The 19,443-nt window shown below is 38.1% G+C and overlaps 1 long non-coding RNA gene and 1 pseudogene across 1 annotated transcript; both read left to right on the forward strand.

Moving 5' to 3' along the window:
- The first annotated feature begins 8,429 nt into the window (after positions 1–8,429).
- On the forward strand, positions 8,430–10,433 carry LOC112176727 (annotated as a pseudogene).
- A 508-nt stretch (positions 10,434–10,941) lies between these two features.
- Positions 10,942–16,075, forward strand: LOC112176731. The gene is made up of 6 exons (XR_002927075.2): positions 10,942–11,510; positions 12,198–12,268; positions 14,172–14,297; positions 14,386–14,553; positions 14,789–14,927; positions 15,850–16,075. It is a non-coding gene; the product is annotated as an uncharacterized LOC112176731 (long non-coding RNA).
- Positions 16,076–19,443: the final 3,368 nt, after the last annotated feature.

Genomic DNA, 19,443 nt, shown 5'->3' on the forward strand with positions numbered 1-19,443 from the left:
GCTGTTTCGATCTGGTCAAGGGTGCACGACAAGGGCAACGATTCCAATGTCAGGTTATGCAAATTTTTGTCCAGAACATGAGTGTTCGATGTCAGGTGGGAAGGCAGGGTTGGTCTTCATCACATTTGATTCTGTCTTTCTGTGATAGAGTCGGCGGGAGGCGGCTGGGCATATGGGTTTTTGGAGGAGGATTTTCAGGATCGGTCGGGTCTGTTAACATGAAGGATGGATATGGCAGCTGTTGGGTTTTGTTGGTTGGGGCTCATCACAAAATAGAATTGCAGCGGGGTGGAGCGATGGTGCCTGTACCAATCCAGCGACGACGACAGTCATTGGCGATCCTGTGACTGTTGTTTGGCAGCGGATTGTTCGTAGCAATGATTTCATTTTAGTTTTTGTTAAGGTTTTGTTTTTTCAATTAGTTTGTTGGTTAGGGTTAACAAGTCCCTACTCCTTTGAGTCAGGGTTGTGTTCCTACTCTTTTGAGCTAGAATTAGGTTTAGATGTTATGCCATGTAAATGGTGTACTCGAGGACGATTTGTTTCAACTTCAGTTTATTATTATGGGCGATTTGCTAACGAGCGATCCTTTACACGGGGTCTGGTACTTTTTGGCTACGGTGTTGAAGAGGACGCAGTCTTTTTGCTATCGACTACTAGGTATGACTGGGTCATTCGGGATACTATGATCAAAGCAGCCTAGCTTGGAAAGGGGTGTATTGTGGTTAGAGTTTATACCCATTGATCTAATAGTACCTGTAACCGCGGTTTATTGAGGTTCTGGTTTATGTCCCCCAATGTATGCTTTCCGATTGATTGAATGAATTTTCTATCTTTCTCTCAAAAAAAACAAAAAAAAAAAACTGGTGCTGGATTTCTCTGAGTAAAGCTATTTGAAGAAGCAATATAGTTAGATTAGTGTATTAAACATGATCCCGGTTGCAAAGAAAAAACCCTAAAATCCTAAGCGCCACCTGTCTTCCTGTGTGCTCCACCAACCCTACCAATATGTGGCAGGGCAATATTCTTGTCTGGAACTGTCATGGTATCACAAACAAAGAAACTCAAAGAGTGTTGATTGACATGGTTCAAGCAAAACGACCTCATCTTATCTTCCTGTCAGAAAATCTAGCACAGCAAAAACTGATTGCTACTATCACAGCTCGGATTGGTTTTGCTGGAAACAGTTATATTGATAAGCAGCCTGACTGTCAGGGGCTTGCAGTACTATGGAGTTCTGATCTCCATGTTGATGTATCATGTATGTATGTTGTCATTCCATCATATCAATGTCAAGGTCTCTGAAATAGGGGAAATTGTCTCTTGGAGTTTTACGGGAATCTATGGCTTTGCAGCTAGGGGTGTTTGAAACCAAACTTGGTCCATAATTGAATAGCTCGTGAAGTTTGCTCATTGCTGTGGCTCATGGCTGGGGACTTCAATGAGGTTTGGTGTAGGGAAGATAAATCGGGTGGTTTACCACACTCTACTGCTGCAATGAACCTGTTCCAGGGAACGATGATGAATGCACGCATAATAGAGATGGGTTTTACTGGCTGTTGCTATACCTGGTCGAGTAAATTTACTAAAGAAAGATTGGATAGAGGGTTCCAGTCGTTGCAATGGAGGGATCGTCACCCTTTTAGTCAGGTAGTTACACTGCCTCCGTCGAATTCTGATCATAACCCTATACTTATGGAAGCCAAAACTAACCGGTATCCACCAAAGCGAAACTACAACACACATTTTTTGTAAGTGCCCAATTGTCTTTCAGTTACTTTCAGATCAACCTTTTTCTTTGAAACACACTATTCTGCCAAACTTAGACTTTGGAGAGTGGATGCTAGAGCAATCTCTTAATCTAAAAGCTGACATTTTGGCAAAACTACTTATGATTATCTAGGGTGTGTGGAAGAGTACGTTGAAATACCAAATTGTTTGGAAGACAAGATGTAGTCATCAAATAACATTCTGCTGGGATGCTTTACATGGCTTGAAGAATCTCACAAGGCTAGAATGAGTACTACTCTACCAGTCCAAAAAAACTACAAAGAAATGGTAAGCTGCTACAGTTCCTAAGATAAATGTTGATGGAGCGTTTATCTCGTAAGAGTCATATGGGGGAATTGGAGGAGTTTTTAGAGGCCCAAGTTGAGCCTTTCAAGCTGCTATCTCGGAGTCAGTTTTTCATGTAAACTCGACACAACAAGTTGAACTGTTGGCGATCAAGGAAGGCCTGCAGTTCATCAAGAATCTGTAGATACAGAATGTCATAGTGGAAACAGACTGCCTAGTGGCAGTTCAAGAGTTCACAAGTACTGCTTTAAATCTCTGAGTTACGAGCAGCGTTGTGCTTGACATTCAACCTGAATTATGTGCCATGCCGGATATATTGATCAAATTTGTACCCCGGTCTTGTAATAGGGTTGCACATAAACTTGCTAATCTTGCTTTTGAAACTTTATGACAAGCAACATGGCTACTCCACCTTGTATTGTTGACCTTGTCTCACAAGATTGTAATCCTACTTCATAATCTCTTAATAAAATTTTCAGTACTTTACTTCAAAAAAGAAGCACTATAGTTAGCAACAACACATCAAAAGTTTGATTAGAATAAAGGGCCGTGACCACTTATCCAATTTCAACTACACAATTGTCCGCGTACTCCACTAAGAGTTTTTTAACCCTACTTACCCAATCTAACATCTATTGACATTATTACCCTCATTTTAATTAATAAATTACACATCTCTCTCTCTCTCTCTCTCTCTCTCTCTCTCTCTCTCTCTCTCTCTCTCTCTCTCTCTCTCTCTCTCTCCCCCCATCCCTCTCACCGATTTCTCTCTCCAAACTGGGGTCTCTCTTCCATCCCCCTCACCGATTTCTCTCTCCTCATCCACTCGGGTCTCTCCTCCATCCCCCTCACTGATTACCCGACCCGACGCCTAACCAATCCCCACCATCGACCTCTCCGATCGCCGCTCTGCCATCGTCGAACATCTTTATCCACCCACTTGAAGGCTGTCGACGAAGTTCCCATAGCAATTTCATCTTCGATAGATCTGATCTGGTGCCTAGAGAAAATTCTGGGGCTGCAGCGAAGGAGGAGGAGTCTGCTGCGCCTCGAATCCTCCCCAATCGAAGCCCAACCCCATTTCCACCTCAAAGTCCTCATCAACTTCCAAGCCTTCACCTCAAAGAACCCAGAGCCTCGATCAGAAGAGACCCGAATTGCAGGCCTCACACTCCGGTGGGTGCCCAGAGCAATTTCTGGGTACCCATAGAAATTTTTTTTTGTTTTGGTATATTGTTATTTGTGTTTTTACTTCTTTTTTTTGGGTATATTGTGAGCTCCGAGAATGGGGAAGGAAAAAAAAGAAAAAAAAAAGTAACGTGTGCAATTGAACATATAAATTGATCAAATGCGTTTGTAGCGTGTTCATTTTGGTTCATTACTGGGAGGCAATAATAATATTAGTGGGAGGCAATAAAATGTTTATTAGGGCAATAATAAGATTATTAGGGGGCAATAATAAGATTATTTATTTGGATAAACCTACTAAAACATTCAAAATTAAAAACATCTTCATTTTTCAGTAATTATTGATCCCCAATGAACTTGTTACTGGGGGGCAATAATATGATTATTGGGGGGTAATAAAATCAGACGTCGAAATCCGGTCACCAGTTCGGCAGTCAGATTAGAGATTCCGGTGACCGGTCGCCGGATTCCAGTCATCGGTTGCCAGAATCCGGTCACCGGTCGCCGGATTCCTGTCACCGGTCGCCTGAGACCGCGGCCGGCCACTAGTCACCAGAGCACAGCAAGGTGGAGGATGACTTCTCTCTCTATGTGAGAAAGAAGGAGAGGACAAAAAAGTCCCAAAAAAAAAGAAAAAAAAAAGAATTAATTGGGTATTAGGGAAATAATCCCTTAGAGTGTTTTGGGGAAATAGGGTTAAAACACTGTTGGTGGAGCAAGTGGACAATTTTGTTGTTGAAATTGGGTAAATGATCATTTCCCCTAGAATAAATTCTCTACTTTTTTGGTAACGGTTCTCTTGCCATGACTAGAAATGTAAAGGGTTATTTTGCGCTAGAGTACGTTCAATTTTGGTGCTAGATCTTTGGGTTTAATTGGATTTTTGATTTTTTTGATTTTTTGATTATTAATTTTTTATGATGTACTTTAGCTAGTTGTCAAAATAATTCATTTGTTATTGTCAGCTAACATGGTTCCACGTAAACCTCTATTTAGTGTGGTGGAATAAGCCTCTACCTTTTATAGTATCGTACTGTACGTAATAACGACATTATAAACCTTCCTCAATTTTATTTTAATTAGCGGTCTGTTGTTTATTTTATGATGTATTGGTTTTAGTTCTAGACTACAAGAGAAAACTCTTTAAGTGACAAAACCGTTTTGTCGCCAATTAGTACACTTTTGTCACTAACTGGCATGAGAGACGAAATGATTTTGTCACTAATTTTCTCTGAAACAGCGTGACAGATTCTCATGAGAGACAAAGGGTAAATTTTGTCACCCGATCACAAGGGTGACACATGGTGCATGGGAGACGAAATGATTTTGTCACTAATTTTCTTTGAAACAGCGTGACAGATTCTCGTTAGAGACAAATGGTAAATTTTGTCACCCGATCATAAGGGTGACAAATAGTGGTAATCGAGCATGTAAATCTGAGATATTACGGTTGCACAAAAATTATATATGTTTGACCAAAATAGTGAAAATACAATCCGAACAGTATGAGCGGCTTTGGAATAAAATTCCAGACATGTATTGTAATACCCCGAAAAATCCAAATTATTTTCCGAGGACATTTTAGAATGATTTCGTGGTCATGGGAGAAAGTACGAAGCTTGGAGGAGTGGTGAAATTAGTTCGAACGATTTTATTCGAAAACGTACGTTATTTAGGAGCGTGCGAGAGTTGACTTTTTATACGTATGGAATTTGGGAAAACTTCCTTCATGAAAGTTGTAGAGCTCGTCGATACGATCTCGTGCATATGCGGAACACAAAAATTGGAGTTCGTATGAATTAATTATGATTTTTTGAAAAAGTTTCCAGTTTAATATAAAAGCTTCCATTTTTGGCAATTTTCCAAAAATACCATTCAGTTTCCAATTTTGGAAACTGACATTTCTCTCTCCCTCTCACGCATCCGAGCCGACCGGAAAATCGCCTCATTTTCTTCTGGCGATTTCTCCCTCCTCAGGCGAGCTTTTGACGTGAAACAAAGCCCAGATCAGCTCGCCTCCTTCCCGTGAGTGGAGCTCGAAACCGATTTTAGCTCGATTTTAGTCAACGCCGGTTTTCTCCTAGCTCCGGCCATCAAAACTTCTGATCCTTAGCTCTATGAACTCGCCTCAACCTGCTGATCATCATACCAGAAGGATCGCACCTGGAGTGACCGGTTTCACGTTCGTCGGAGCTCGGCCGGTTTTCGATCGAAAACCAAAACCTTTCGATCGTGATATCTCGAGCTGTAGTGCATCGTTTTGATTGATTCTCGAACCTCTGAGTTCGCCTTGATTTTCTTAACAACTCTCCAGAAGGAATCGAGGCCTGAAATTGAAGTTTTTACTTCGAAATCAAGCTCGTCGGTTTCTGCGTTTTTCGCCGGACTCTGGAAAATTTCCGGCCACCCCGACTGTTTTAGGTAATTTCGACCCCTTCTGGTCATTTTCAGACTTCATGCTAGTTAGGAAAATTGTTGGGCTTGATGAGATGAAGAGGAGCAGCCTGGCCCCGACACCATTGGCGGTGGTCGGCGGCGGCTCTGACCCTAACTCCGGCGGCCCTTTCCGGCTACCTCCGGGGATCAAAAATGTGATTTCTTTACATTTTTAGATTCTACATTTCAATACGATCGTTTGCATATATAATTCATAATTTTTGGATATCGTATGATTTAGTTATGAATTTTACGGTTTTGATTAATTTCGATTGTTCTATTAATGATCTGTGAAGATCGGACCGTCCGATGGACTTGTAGTTTTGATATGTTGATCGTATGACTGTCCCAGTGACTATGTGTGGTCATGGGCGAAGATCCGACCGTTGGATCTTCGTATAATTGTGAAATAGTGATTCGGAGTGCGATTCGTGAGAATCCGACAGTCCGATTTTCATAAAATTTTATGGAGATGTTTATAAGGACGATTCAGGAAGATCCGACCGTTGGATCTTCGTGATAATTTTGGAGGATGATCCTAAGGTGATTCGTGAGGATCCGACCGTTGGATCATCATATAATTTCGATCTGACCGTTGGATCGTCGTTTAATTTTGTTTATGAGTTGTTGGCTAAGTTAAGATCATATTGGATTAGGTGATCGCGGGATGATTTGGCGAACGATTCGTATAATCGTGGTTGTGCTGCTAAGAAGACACAGCTGGATTATAGGTGAGTAAACCTCACGTGGTTCATATTACGAACCGAGTACCTTTAATTATTTTATTTTCTGTGGCAATTGTGTGAAAATATTTATGGAATAAATATTTGTTTTAAAGCATATGGACTTGATCAACTACGGTCCATAGGTAAGTAAAATGATTTTAATTATACAAATGAATTTCACGATTTTTATGCTTGAACTATAGTTGGTATTAGTGATTAGTGATTTATTAGTGATTATCCCTGAGTGGATAATTACGTATATATATATATATATATATATATATATGTATATATTTACGTGATTTTATATGGAATGGTGTGTAATTGAGGAGTGTGGAATTGTGATGATTTTATATATAATATGGACTGAAATGTATTGTGCCATATTTATATATGATGATTTTGGATGGATTAATTCATGTTCGAAAAATCATAGTTGACTTGATGGGTTGTATAGAAGTCAAGGATGTGGGGTCCTGAAGACCAAATGGTCTAAGGTCCTTCGGTTTAACAATAAACCAAAGTGCATGTGTTTGAGGTTGTAGGAAAGATCATATGCGATGGGAACAACTGTAGGTTGTGGGAATGACCACATGCAGTGGGGATAACTGTAGGTTGTGGGAATGACCACATGCAGTGAGGATAATTGCAGGTTGTGGGAAAGACCACATGCAAGGAGAATAATTGTAGAAAAGACCACATAGTGATGATGAGATTAGGGGATTGTGGGGATGTATTCCTCGTTGTTTTCTGTAAGTTGGTTTGACGTTTTCTTGTGAATGTTGAGATTGTAGGTTGTTGCTTGAGTTAAAAGTATTGTGATATAATAAATCAACCGTTCATTCGTGTTTACTCATACGAGCTTTGCAAAAAGCTTACCGGGTTTTGTGTTGTTGTAATCCCGGTACACTATTCAAATTGTGTAGCGGGTAATCCTACAGGTCAGGAGAATCAGGGCGGTGATCGTGCGGGTTAGAGTATTTGTTACAGATTTACATAAATTGTAATAGTGAGGTGAGTTTAGCTCATTGAGCCTTACAATTTGATTGGTGAGAGTGTGTTGTAATAAATAACTTGAGGATTTGGCTTATTGTATTTTGAGAGGTGTGTTGTGCGGTTGTTTGTGAGAAAAAAATTCAGGACGAAATTTATAATTGTTATTATTCACTTTTCGGATTTGAATTGTTTATTCAAAATCCGGGGCATGACATGTACATTCTTCAGTCATGTTTAAGTTTTACAGAAGGCTTCAGCTATCTAGGTACTAATCTCTAAGAAACATTTTAACAGATGAATTTTTTTTTTAATTATATTTTATGAAATCTCAGGCGAGAGGAGTTTATATATAAAAAAAATAGTTAAAAAGTGAATGGAGGGTAGGGAAGGCATGTAAAGAGTAACGCACCCATCTTTCTAACAAAAAGAACTCAAATTAACAAAATCAAAAATTAGAAAGACCCAACATATCCCTATTACAATGACTAACAATAAAATCAGGAGTTGAATCCGGCCTATCAAGTAAGCCTATCTGAAGAAGCACCATAATTAACAAGAGCATCAGTAGCTTTATTAAACAAAATTCTCTGATTGTTTTGTAAGTGTTCTCAAAAGGCTAGGGTTATTTTGCGGTAGAGTTCCTTCAATTTTGGTGCGGTGTTTGGATTTAATCTTGTTATGGATGTACTTTAACTAGTTGTGGAAGCAACTAGATAGTTTGTTATTGTCAGCTGCAATGGTTCCATGACTCAAATAATTGTTTGTACGTTGACCAATGACATTAGGATTCCTAATGTCAATTAGAATAGTTTATTTCAGTTAAAAAAAAAAAGGAATAGATTTGCTTCTATCCCAAACGTTTTAGGATTACATGCTTAAATCATACACACTGCATCCATCACTCAAATCTCTATATATAGACATCCATCGCACACAATAACACACACGTTTTCTCTTTTTTAAGCTTTCTTCATATATTCAAGAAGAAATCATATACGTGCAATGGCTATGGCTACAAAATGTGAGGGTCCAACGATTGGCATCGACCTCGGAACAACTTACTCGTGTGTGGGAGTTTGGCAACACGGTCGTGTTGAGATTATAGCTAATGATCAGGGCAATAGAACAACACCGTCTTACGTTGCTTTTACGAACAGTGGGCGTTTAATTGGTGACGCAGCCAAGAATCAAGTATCCAAGAACCCCACCAACACTGTATTTGGTGAGTTTATTCTTAGTCTCCATGAAAACTTTATTTTATTTTATTTTTATTTTTAAAGCTTTTGCAGCCATGCATGTTAAATTACTTATGTTTTTATCTAAATTATAATTTAGATGCAAAGCGCTTGATCGGTAGGAAATTCAGCGATGCCTCTGTTAGGAGTGACATGAAGTTGTGGCCTTTCAAGGTTCGTGGTGTCGGGGATAAACCCATGATTGTAGTTAACTACAAGAATGTTGAGAAAAAATTTGCTGCTGAAGAGATATCTTCCATGATTCTCGTTAAGATGCGTGAAATAGCAGAAGCCTACATCGGATCGACAGTAAATAATGTTGTTGTAACTGTTCCAGCATACTTCAATGATTTTCAACGTCAGGCCACAAAGGATGCCGGTGTAATTGCAGGGATGAATATTATCCGTATCATCAATGAGCCAACCGCTGCCGCCATTGCCTATGGTCTTGACAGAAAGGGAAATACTGTTGGTGGAAAGAACGTTCTTATATTTGATCTTGGTGGTGGTACATTCGACGTTTCCCTTCTCAAGATTGAAGAGGGAATTTTTGAGGTGAAAGCTACAGCTGGAGATACTCATCTTGGAGGTGAAGATTTTGACAATAGAATGGTGAATCATTTCGTACAAGAGTTCAAGAGAAAACATGAAAAAGATATCAGTAAGAACCCCAAAGCACTAAGGAGATTGAAAACATCTTGTGAAAGAGCAAAGAGAACTCTTTCTTCTACCGCTCAAACTACCATTGAGATTGATTCTTTATTTGAAGATATTGACTTTTACACGACAATAACAAGAGCAAAATTTGAGGATATCAACATGGATCTCTTTGTAAAATGTATGGAGCCTGTGGACAAGTGTTTGAGAGATGCTAAAATGGACAAAAGCATTGTTCATGATGTTGTTCTCGTTGGGGATCTACTAGAATCCCAAAAATACGACAACTATTACAAGATCTTTTTAATGGTAAGGAGCTTTGCAAGAGCATCAATCCTGATGAAGCGGTTGCATATGGTGCGACCGTACAAGCTGCAATTTTGAGCATTGAGGGATATAATGAGAAAGTTCAAGACTTGCTATTGTTGGATGTCACTCCACTTACTCTTGGTTGCGAGGATTATAAAGGACATATGACTATTGTTGTCCCAAGAAACACTACCATCCCTACCAAGAAACAACGATCTGTCACAACCGTCGTAACTGCACAATCATGTATCCAGTTTGATGTGTATGAGGGGGAAAGCCCAATAGCCAAACAGAACAGATTGTTGGGTACATTTGAGCTTTCACACATCCGTCCTGCTTCAAAGCGTGTTCCTGATATCAGCATTTGCTTTGAGATTGATGCCAATGGAATCTTGATTGTCTCCGCCGAGGAAAAATCGACAAATAATAAGAGCAAGATCACAATCACCAATAACATCAAAGGCAGTTTATGCAAGGAGGAAATTGAGAAGATGGTCGATAAGGCAAAGAAGTACATGTCCGATGACGATGATTATAAGAAGAAAACGGAGGCTATGGTTGCATTAGAAAACTATGCAACCAACAAGATGGACACAGTTCATAATCGCTCAAACCTCAACCAAGAAGACAAGAAAAGAATCGTGGATGCGGTTGAAAAAGTCATTGAGTGGCTTGATGAGAATGAGAATCATCTTGCTGAATGTGAAGAATATGAGGATAAGCTGAGAAAGCTCGATAACTTGTGCAGTCCCATACTGAATGACAAGAATGAATAAGAAGTCGCGACGGTCTATTAGTATTTGTTTAATTAGTTGCCGAAGAAGATGGAAATCTGGTCATAATTAGTCTTGTTTGAGAGATGCTAAAATGGACAAAGGGACACCTTGGAATTTATGTAGCTAATATTGATTACGATTGACTACACGATGATTGCAACATTTGCTACGTTAATGAATGATTACGTTTCTTTTTTTATATTGTAATACCCTGAAAAATCTAAATTATTTTCCGAGGACATTGTAGAATGATTTCGTGGTCATGGGAGATTGTACGAAGTTTGGAGGAGTGGTGAAATTAGTTCGATCGATTTTATTTCGAAATCGTACGTATTTAGAGGCGTCTCAAAAACCGACTTTTTATACGTACCGAATTTGGGAAAACTTCCTTCACGAAAGTTGTAGAGCTCGTCGATACGATCGCGTGCATATGCAGAACAAAAAAATCGGAGTTCGTATGAATTAGTTATGATTTTTCGAAATAATTTCCAGTTTAATATAAAAGCTTCTATTTAGGGAAATTTCCAAAAATATCAGCCGGCTTCCACTTTTGGAAACCGGGTTCTCTCTCTTCCGCTCGAGGCCGAGGACGACACGAAAACAGAGCAGGAAAGCTCCGGCCGAGTTCTCCTAGCTCCGGCCACCGTTTGACTCCAAACCACCTCCTTTGCCTTCGCCTCGACGCCTCCTCTCCACCGGACTCGATTGTTTCCACCGGGAAAGCCTCAAACTCCGGCACACTGGAGTTGCTAACTTTGAAGCAAAAACGGTCAACGCCGGTTTTCTCCTAGCTCCGGCCACCAAAACTTCCGATCCTTGGTTCCATGAACTCCCCTCAACCTGCTGATCATCATACTAGGAGGATTGCACCTAGAGTGACCGGTTTCACGTTCGTCGGAGCTCGGTCGGTTTTCGATCCGAAACGAAAATCTTTCGATCGGTATATCTCGATCTGTAGTGCATCGTTTTGATTGATTCTTTTTCCAGTGGGTTCACCTTTATGTTCTTAACAACTCTCTCGAAGGAATCGAGGCCTTAAATTGAAGTTTTTACGTCGAAAATCGAGCTCGCCGGTTTCTGGAAATTTTCCGGCCACCTTCATACTGTTCAAGGTAATTTTCGACCCCTTCCGGTCATTTTCAGACTTCGTGCTAGTTATGAAAATTATTGGGGTTGATGAGAGGAAGAGGAGCAGCCAGGCCCCGACACCATTGGCGGTGGTCGGCGGAGGCTCTGCCTCTTTTCCGGCGACCTTTTTCCGGCGACCTTTTTCCGGCCACCTCCGGGGGTCAAAAATGTGATTTCTTTACAGTTTTAGATTCTACGTTTCGATACGATCGTTTGCATATATAATTCATAATTTTTGGATATCGTATGATTTAGTTATGAATTTTTACGTTTTCGATCGATTTCGATAATCCAATTATTGTTTTTCGAAGATCGGACCGTCCGATGGACTTGTAGTTTTGATATGTTGATCGTATGACTGTCCCGGTGACCTTGTGAGGTCACGGGCGAAGATCCGACCGTGGATCTTCGTATAATTATGAATTAGGGTTTTGGAAGGCGATTCGTGAGAATCCGACCGTCGGATTTTCGTGAAAATTTGTAGAGATGTTTATAAGGACGATTCAGGAAGATCCAACCGCTGGATCTTCGTGATAATTTTGGGAGATGATCCTATGGGTGATCCGTGAGGATCCGACCGTTGGATCATCATATAATTTCGATCCGACCGTTGGATCGTCTTTATTTTTATTTATGAGTTGTTGGCTAAGTTATGATCATATTGGATTTAGGTGATTGACGGTCTTCCTTGGTGAGCGGTTTTGGCGTGTTGTGTGAGATTGAAGACGCAGCGGGATTAGTGGTGAGTAAATCTCACGCGGTTGATATTACGAACCGAGTAACTTTAATTAATTAATTTTCGTAATTGTGTGAAAAATATTTATGGAATAAATATTTGTTTTTAATCACATGGACTTGATCAACTACGGTCCATAGGTAAGTAAAATGATTTTAAATTATACAAAATGAATTTCCTGTTTTTCTTGCGTGAACTATAGTTGGTATTAGTAATTATCCCTGAGCGGATGATTATGTATATATATACTTACGTGGATATATATATGGATTGGTGTGACATTGAAGAGTGTGGAATTGTGATGATTTATTTATTATGGTTTGAGATGTGACTTACCATATTTATATGTGCTTTATACGTGACTTATCATATTTATACGTGAATTTTCATATTTATACGTGATGATTATGATCACTGAGTCATGTAGATTTTATGATGGACATTGGGGGATGTATAGAGGGTAGAATTGTAGTGCTCTGAAGACTGGGAGTCCGAAGACCGCCGGTTAGATAAGAACCGAGAGGGTAGAATTGTAGTGCTCTGAGGACTGGGAGTCCGAAGACCGCCGGTTAGATAAGAACCGAGATGTAGTTGTAGTTGGATCCAAACAGTTGGGATGGACCAAAGTAGTGATATTGTGGATTTGAGGATTGTGGAAATGTATTCGTTGTGGATGTTCCGTGTTTTGGTTTGATGTTTCCTTACAGATGATGTGATTGTTGATTTTTACTTGAGTTAAAATAAATGTGTTATAAAATCAACATTCCCTTCTTATTTACTCACGAGCTGTCAAAAGCTTACGGGGTTTGGTGTTGTTGCAATCCCGGTACACTATTCAAATTGTGTAGCGGGAAATCTTGCAGGTTAGGAGATTCAGGGCGGTGATCGTACGGGTTAGAGTAATAGTTATAGCTAGTTTTACAGTGATTGTAATAGCGAGGTGAGTGATGCTCAATTTGAGCTTTACATATTTACTTTGTTTAAGTGAGTTGTAATAATTAATTTGAGATTCGAAATTTGAGTGATTTGTGTTTTTAGTTGATTTTTCATGTTTCGGATTTTGAATTAGTTATTCAAAATTCGGGGTGTGACATATATATATTAAAAATAGATAAATAAATTCGAGAGTAGCTCTTTATGATTCATTCTGAATTCTTTAAATATATACTGGTCGCTTCGTTGAACGTAAGGTTTAAGGCTTTTTCGAGTTTGGATTCGATTTTTTGAAATTTCCGTTTTTGTTTTGGTGGCTGAGAAAAAATGAAGAAATGAGCAGGAAATTGAGTGGCTTTTTTATTTTGGTTTTGATTTTTTGGAGCCTAAATAACTAGGCAAGTTTAGCTCGACTGTGTTGAATAAATGTGATTGATTGGGATTTAGGTGGAGAAATTGAAGCTTGGAGAAGGAACGAGGAGTTTTGTTCATCAATTGGATTTTAGTTTCGTTTGCAGCTTTTGTGTATGGTGTTGGGGTTGCTGGAAAGAGTTTAGGCCGGAAAATCATGGTTTTTGAGCTGGGAATTTGAACTGTGGAATGCAATGCTTTTCATATGTGATTTGCTTGAATTGAGATTTCACTTTTGTGTTGAGAATGTAAGACTGTGATGGGAATCTGAAGGGTAAGGCAATGCTTGAAATGCAGGCTACTGAAGGAGAACCATCACTGCCCTGGGATGTATGATGTATCTAGTCATGTTTTTGATCTTGGATTGAATACCTTGCTGAAATTCATTTTAATCAACCTGTACAGATGTGGGTGAATATGAGATGTGGTAATTTTAATTACATGCTTCATGGAGTTATAGACATGTGGGTTAATCACCTTGATACTTATGCTGAATCGATTATTTCTCTTCCATGTTGGATTAGTGTATTGGTCATTGATTATTTTATGGTGGTTGACATATCAGATTAATCAGTTGGAGAAGGACAAAGATGTTGTTGCTCAGGCACAAGCAATTGCAATGCTTGAGTCCTTACCTCAGCTTCCATTTTGTGTTGTTAATGCTCTGCATAACTTTCTTACTGACTCCAAGGTATTATCAATTTCATAGTTATATTAGCTTGTGGAATCATGTATCATGAGGAGTGTAGTTTTATGAAGTTTTGTTCTTTGATCCCAAGGCCTTCTCAAGAGTTCGAATTGAGGCAGCCTTTGGATTGGCTAATACATCATCTGAGGTACCACAATTCGGTTATTGGAGCTTTGCAGAGCGTCAATGCTGTGTTTAGGGCATCTGTGGCACTGCTTCAGAACCTGGCTGATGTGTTTTTGATCCCAGATTGGTCATGGTTAGTCAATTTTAGCTTTTGGGGTTTCTTCTGATCCTTTTTTTTTTTTGGTCATTGTTGCTGATTTTTGTTTTGGTAAAAAAAATTTAGAATAATTATGGTAGGAAAGTAGGTTTATTTGAGTGTTGATTTTGAAGCATAGTGCTTCTTAAATGTGTTTTTTGTCTTCGGGTTTTGTTATGCTGTTGTGGACGCTGTTTGATGACTCGATTTGTATACGTTATTTTGTTTTCAGGAAGCGGATAAGGAGAATCAGAAGAGGGCCGGGAGTCTGAAAAAATGGGAGACGCCATGTAATCTTTGGAGAGCAGAACCTTGGATTTGAAAGGGAGATTGATATCCTTGTTGCTTTGGATGAGATGAAGTCCATGAAGGTAGATGCCTCAGTAGTTGTTAACAAGTGTCGAGGTCATGAACTTTGATGCTTTATGACTTGAATAATTGTGTAGTTTCATAGTGAATTTGTTTGTGTTTCACATGAGTTTCTGGCTTGTAGTTGAAATTTCTTATCTTCTATGGATTGTGAATTGATTAATCAGGTTGAGCGAGACCTATCATATTTATACTTCTCGTTCTTACTGTTATTTATCTGTTTAAATGAGAAAAGTGGGTAAATCAATTGGTAGATCTGTTTTGAATGCCGCCGGTTCGCTTTGCAATGATTTTTGATTTTCAATGATCAATCCATATGGATTTGCAGAATTCTGGGAAGAAAAACTGCAGTAGAAAAAATAATCAACTTGGTGCTTTATATATGTATGTACATGCATATCAGTGAAAAAGGTATAAACAGTTCAAATTAAAAGAAGGTAAACAGGTTACCTGGTAGGTTGGGTACAGGTACTACCCGCAACACCTTCTGTGGATAATACTTGCTACACCTTCCGCTAATATGGAAAAGTTGTCACTGGGAGGGTGTGGGTATTGTTGATACTCGCTCACATGAATTTCTTCTGTTGGTGGCTCTAAAGATGTTCCTGCAGCCTTTATCTATTGCATGCGGGGAAGTAACATATCATCATGCATTTTATCCGGGCCAAAAGTTAAATGCTATGGACAATTGGTGATTGGAATACGTTGTGTGTCTTGTGAAGATTGCTTGCTGCTTCTTTTTTGTCATTTTAAGCACAAAGTTATTTTGGTTTCCAGCTGCCTTTCACATTAAGTTTTTCCCACCGATCAAGTAGTGGTCCCTTGATCTATATTTTCTTATTACCTACCAATTCGGTTTTTTAGCTCTTGTTTTCTGTTATATGTTGTGTTGAGGAGTATTCCTAACAAGTTTATTATACATAGATTTGCAGGTAGCATGTTGAGGAAATTGATAACTTAAGAAAGTTGCTCCAGGGAGAGACAAGTCTTAGGAAGGCTGCTGAAGAGGAAGCCAGTAATCTTTAGAGTCAACTGACTCTATTGAAGAGGTTAGAGGTGCATTTTATCACCAGTTTAATAATTCTGATATCATATCATTGAACCTATCTTTGAAATCTTGCGGATGTTACATAGAGAAATTCTTTTGATGCGGTAGGCAGCTGGAAATTCAAAGATATTAAAAGTTCGTAAGATGCTGAAAGATGCGGCACATCAGAAGGAGAAACTTGAAGGAGAAATGGCAACACTTCACTGTCAGTTGTTGCAATGAAGCTTTGATGCTGATGAGGTATGCTATATGTAAAGTTTAAAACTCTTGTTGGAAATCATCTATTTCCTTGTTCTAACTTTCATTGAAATTTTTTCTCTGCTATAGGAGTTGTAAATTTTTATGGATGAAATTAGGACTAAAAACACCAATAATTGACTTAAATATCACCAGTTGGTATTTAAAAATGAAATTTATTACCTCTTCAAAAAGTAATGGTCCAACTCCCCTTTTCTTCCAAGGAAGTTTTTAATTAGAGTATCATCCCCTGGTCAGAAATAAAGATTATAGTTATTAGTATCCTTGTTTCTTGTTGGTGCTGGTGAGAAAAATATGGTCTTGTTTGGTGACTGGTGTGGTCTGGCTAAGATGCTTCAAGTCAAAACCTAGTATCATTTATCACTTTCTAACCATGAGGGATGCTTGCCATCAGCAAGCACACTAGCTCAAAATGGGGTGACATCTTTTAGAGAGACATGCCTTAGTGTAACTAGTGCAACAAGCCTTGCCTTGAATTTCGGCAGTGCTGACCAGGCAGGCTTAAGGGATGTAATATCTTTGTAAGGAAATTAGAAAGGTAATGAGGCCATATCTGTGGACAATCTGACTAGTGTTGCAATGGTTTAGGTATAAAAGGAAATTTTTGTAGCCTTTGGTCTACTTTTTGAATAGTTCGAACAACCAAACTCTTTTCGTACTGTTAGATACAAAAAGCAAACTGAAGGAAATACAAAAAGATCTGGTTTTTAATCTAATTTATGTTTGTTATTATTTACTAAGGGATGATTTTTTTTTCTAATGCAGGTTTGGTCAAAGCAGGTTTGGGATAAGCAAATTATAATTTGAAAACAGGTAAGAACATTGCTTGATTTGTGATTTTTCTAGATCAATTCTGGTTTGCAGTTTTCAATTGAATTAATGGTTAACTAATTTTGGATGCGATTTTGATGTTTTTCTAAGTTTTTTTTATTTCTTTTGATTGACTGATAGTAGTATGTAAGAACATGATTTGCAGGGTCTCCGAAATCTGTTACCACAAATTGATCTTTAGCTTTCTGTCAGTTTTTCAGTTCAAGTTAGAATTTATAACTATATGATATAATGCTTTGGGTTTCATAACGAAATTGTTTCAGTTGTCTTTATTGAATTTTACCCTTTGATAATATATTAAGAATGCAGCAACAATCATAGCAGTAATCGAATTGAGATTCAACTTTCAAATCTTCTTATTATTTGTCTGAATCATTCGTTCTTTTCTTCTTTGTTATATATTCTTTGCAAAAATAGTTACATGATGTTTTTAAATAGACAGATTGTTGCATTTAGATTCGTTAAGTGTAGATTATGTTGGAGTAAAACACAGGCAGCTAAGCCCTTAACACAGTTAATAGAACTTTGTTCTAAAGTTGGGGAAAGCTTCAGGAAGCTTGAAGTTGACAGTGGTGTAATCAATGTTATTAAACTAACTGAGAATCATAATTGGGATCTAAGACAACAAGGTCCAATCTTTGATGACATCTGATTAACAGCAACCAAAAAGGCCATACATAGTAAAGACTCGGTATTTTATAAAGAGACACCTAGCATAGCTTGAAAATTTTAAACCAAAAAATAGGTAGTTACCAGTCGTAAAAGTTATTGAACACTTTTTGTCAGTAATTGATCTAATCATATTGAATTTTGAGACACGCCTTCCGATCTCAGCAAAAATTTCAGTTCTACTTCAACAATTTTCAAGAAATTTAACTTATAGGATAAAGCTTTCATTTAGAGTGATATGGGTACGTATTTGAAATTTGGATTGCAGTTCTTTTTTTTTTTTTCCTCCAGATTCATAGCTGTTAATCTTTTGAGTATCTTACAATTTGTGACTTTTTAATCTTTTGTTGGCATGCATTCTGATTTCATATGTCTTTTTTTTGGATTGAAGTTGGTAACGGTTGCTATTGTTTTGATTAAGGTTTGAGTTCTTGGCTTTGGTTGCATCTGCTGAGAGGGTTAAAGCTTTTGTGTTTGTGTAATTGAACAGACTTTCTTGGTGGATAGTTCATATATATCTCTATTTGATTACTTGGAAACACTGCAAAAGGCTTGGATTTCATGATTTTTCTTTATTTGATTGATGAAAAAACTGTGTAGAAGATAAAATTCTTTGGGTTTTCTGTGTTTTTGACAAATTATGACCTGTGCTCACATAATTGCGTGTTCATCAGATAAAATTTTATTTCCTTTTATATTATGGAGGACAGGCATTACTCCTCCAACTGTGTTTATCATTTTCGCTGGAAGCTTCAAAGGTATGAGAATTATTTTTTTGAAGTATATAAATTGCAGCAAAAGGATTAAGGGCAGTGTGTTTGTTTGTCTCTCTTTAGTGTAAGTTTTCTATTCCGTTATGACAAAAACAAAAGAAGAAAACATGAGAGGCTTTATATACTGAAAAGAAATTATGATAATTAGACATGTCAGGATCACATTACCATATATGTAAACTTGACTGTAAGCTCCAACTCAAGTGTTTTTCTGCAATTTTGAGTTCTCCCATACACAATTACTCTTCTGCAATTTACAAATTCTCAAGGTTTTTCTAATTTTCAAAATTTTACTGCTAGGGATATGGCGTTGTTCTTATTAATACTGAAGAGGCAGGTACCTTGATAGTCACCAATTTTCAGCTTCTTTTTCTGGAAAGTGAGGCGATTTTACCATCTATCTTCAACGTGCATTATTCTTTTTCTGGTATGGAATACAGATTATGTAATTCACACACACATATTATTTAATAAACCTTGAATATAATGACACTGGCGGTTGTGTGACTTCCCAATTATTGCCATTTTCAATTTTGTCACCTTAGCTTCCTTCTTTTTTCTTTTTTTTTTAAATTTCAGATTGAGGGAACTAGGAATGTTATTCCGCTTGGCACGATACCTTTGGCAACAATTGAGAAGTTCAACAAAATTGTAAGTTATACTGTCTTTATAAATCTATGTACACTAAATTATGTTCTGGAGGATATATCATCTTCAGTCTCAAATGTATTTTCATCTATAAGTTCTGCTTGGAGAGGTACAGACAACAGTGAAATTAAATTGAGGTAGTTTGCAGAGATTTTTCACATGTTAATCGTTGATGAAAAGTTTCCCCTCTCAGCGATTTCTGTTCAGTTTTCATCCTGAGCTGAGGTCATCATCAACGTGGTGCTTCAATCGATTTCCCAAGTTTGAGACTTTGTGCATGTGTAAGTTTTT

Source organism: Rosa chinensis, chromosome 7 (genome assembly GCF_002994745.2).
Source record: "Rosa chinensis cultivar Old Blush chromosome 7, RchiOBHm-V2, whole genome shotgun sequence".
NCBI classification, from domain to species: Eukaryota; Viridiplantae; Streptophyta; class Magnoliopsida; order Rosales; family Rosaceae; genus Rosa; species Rosa chinensis.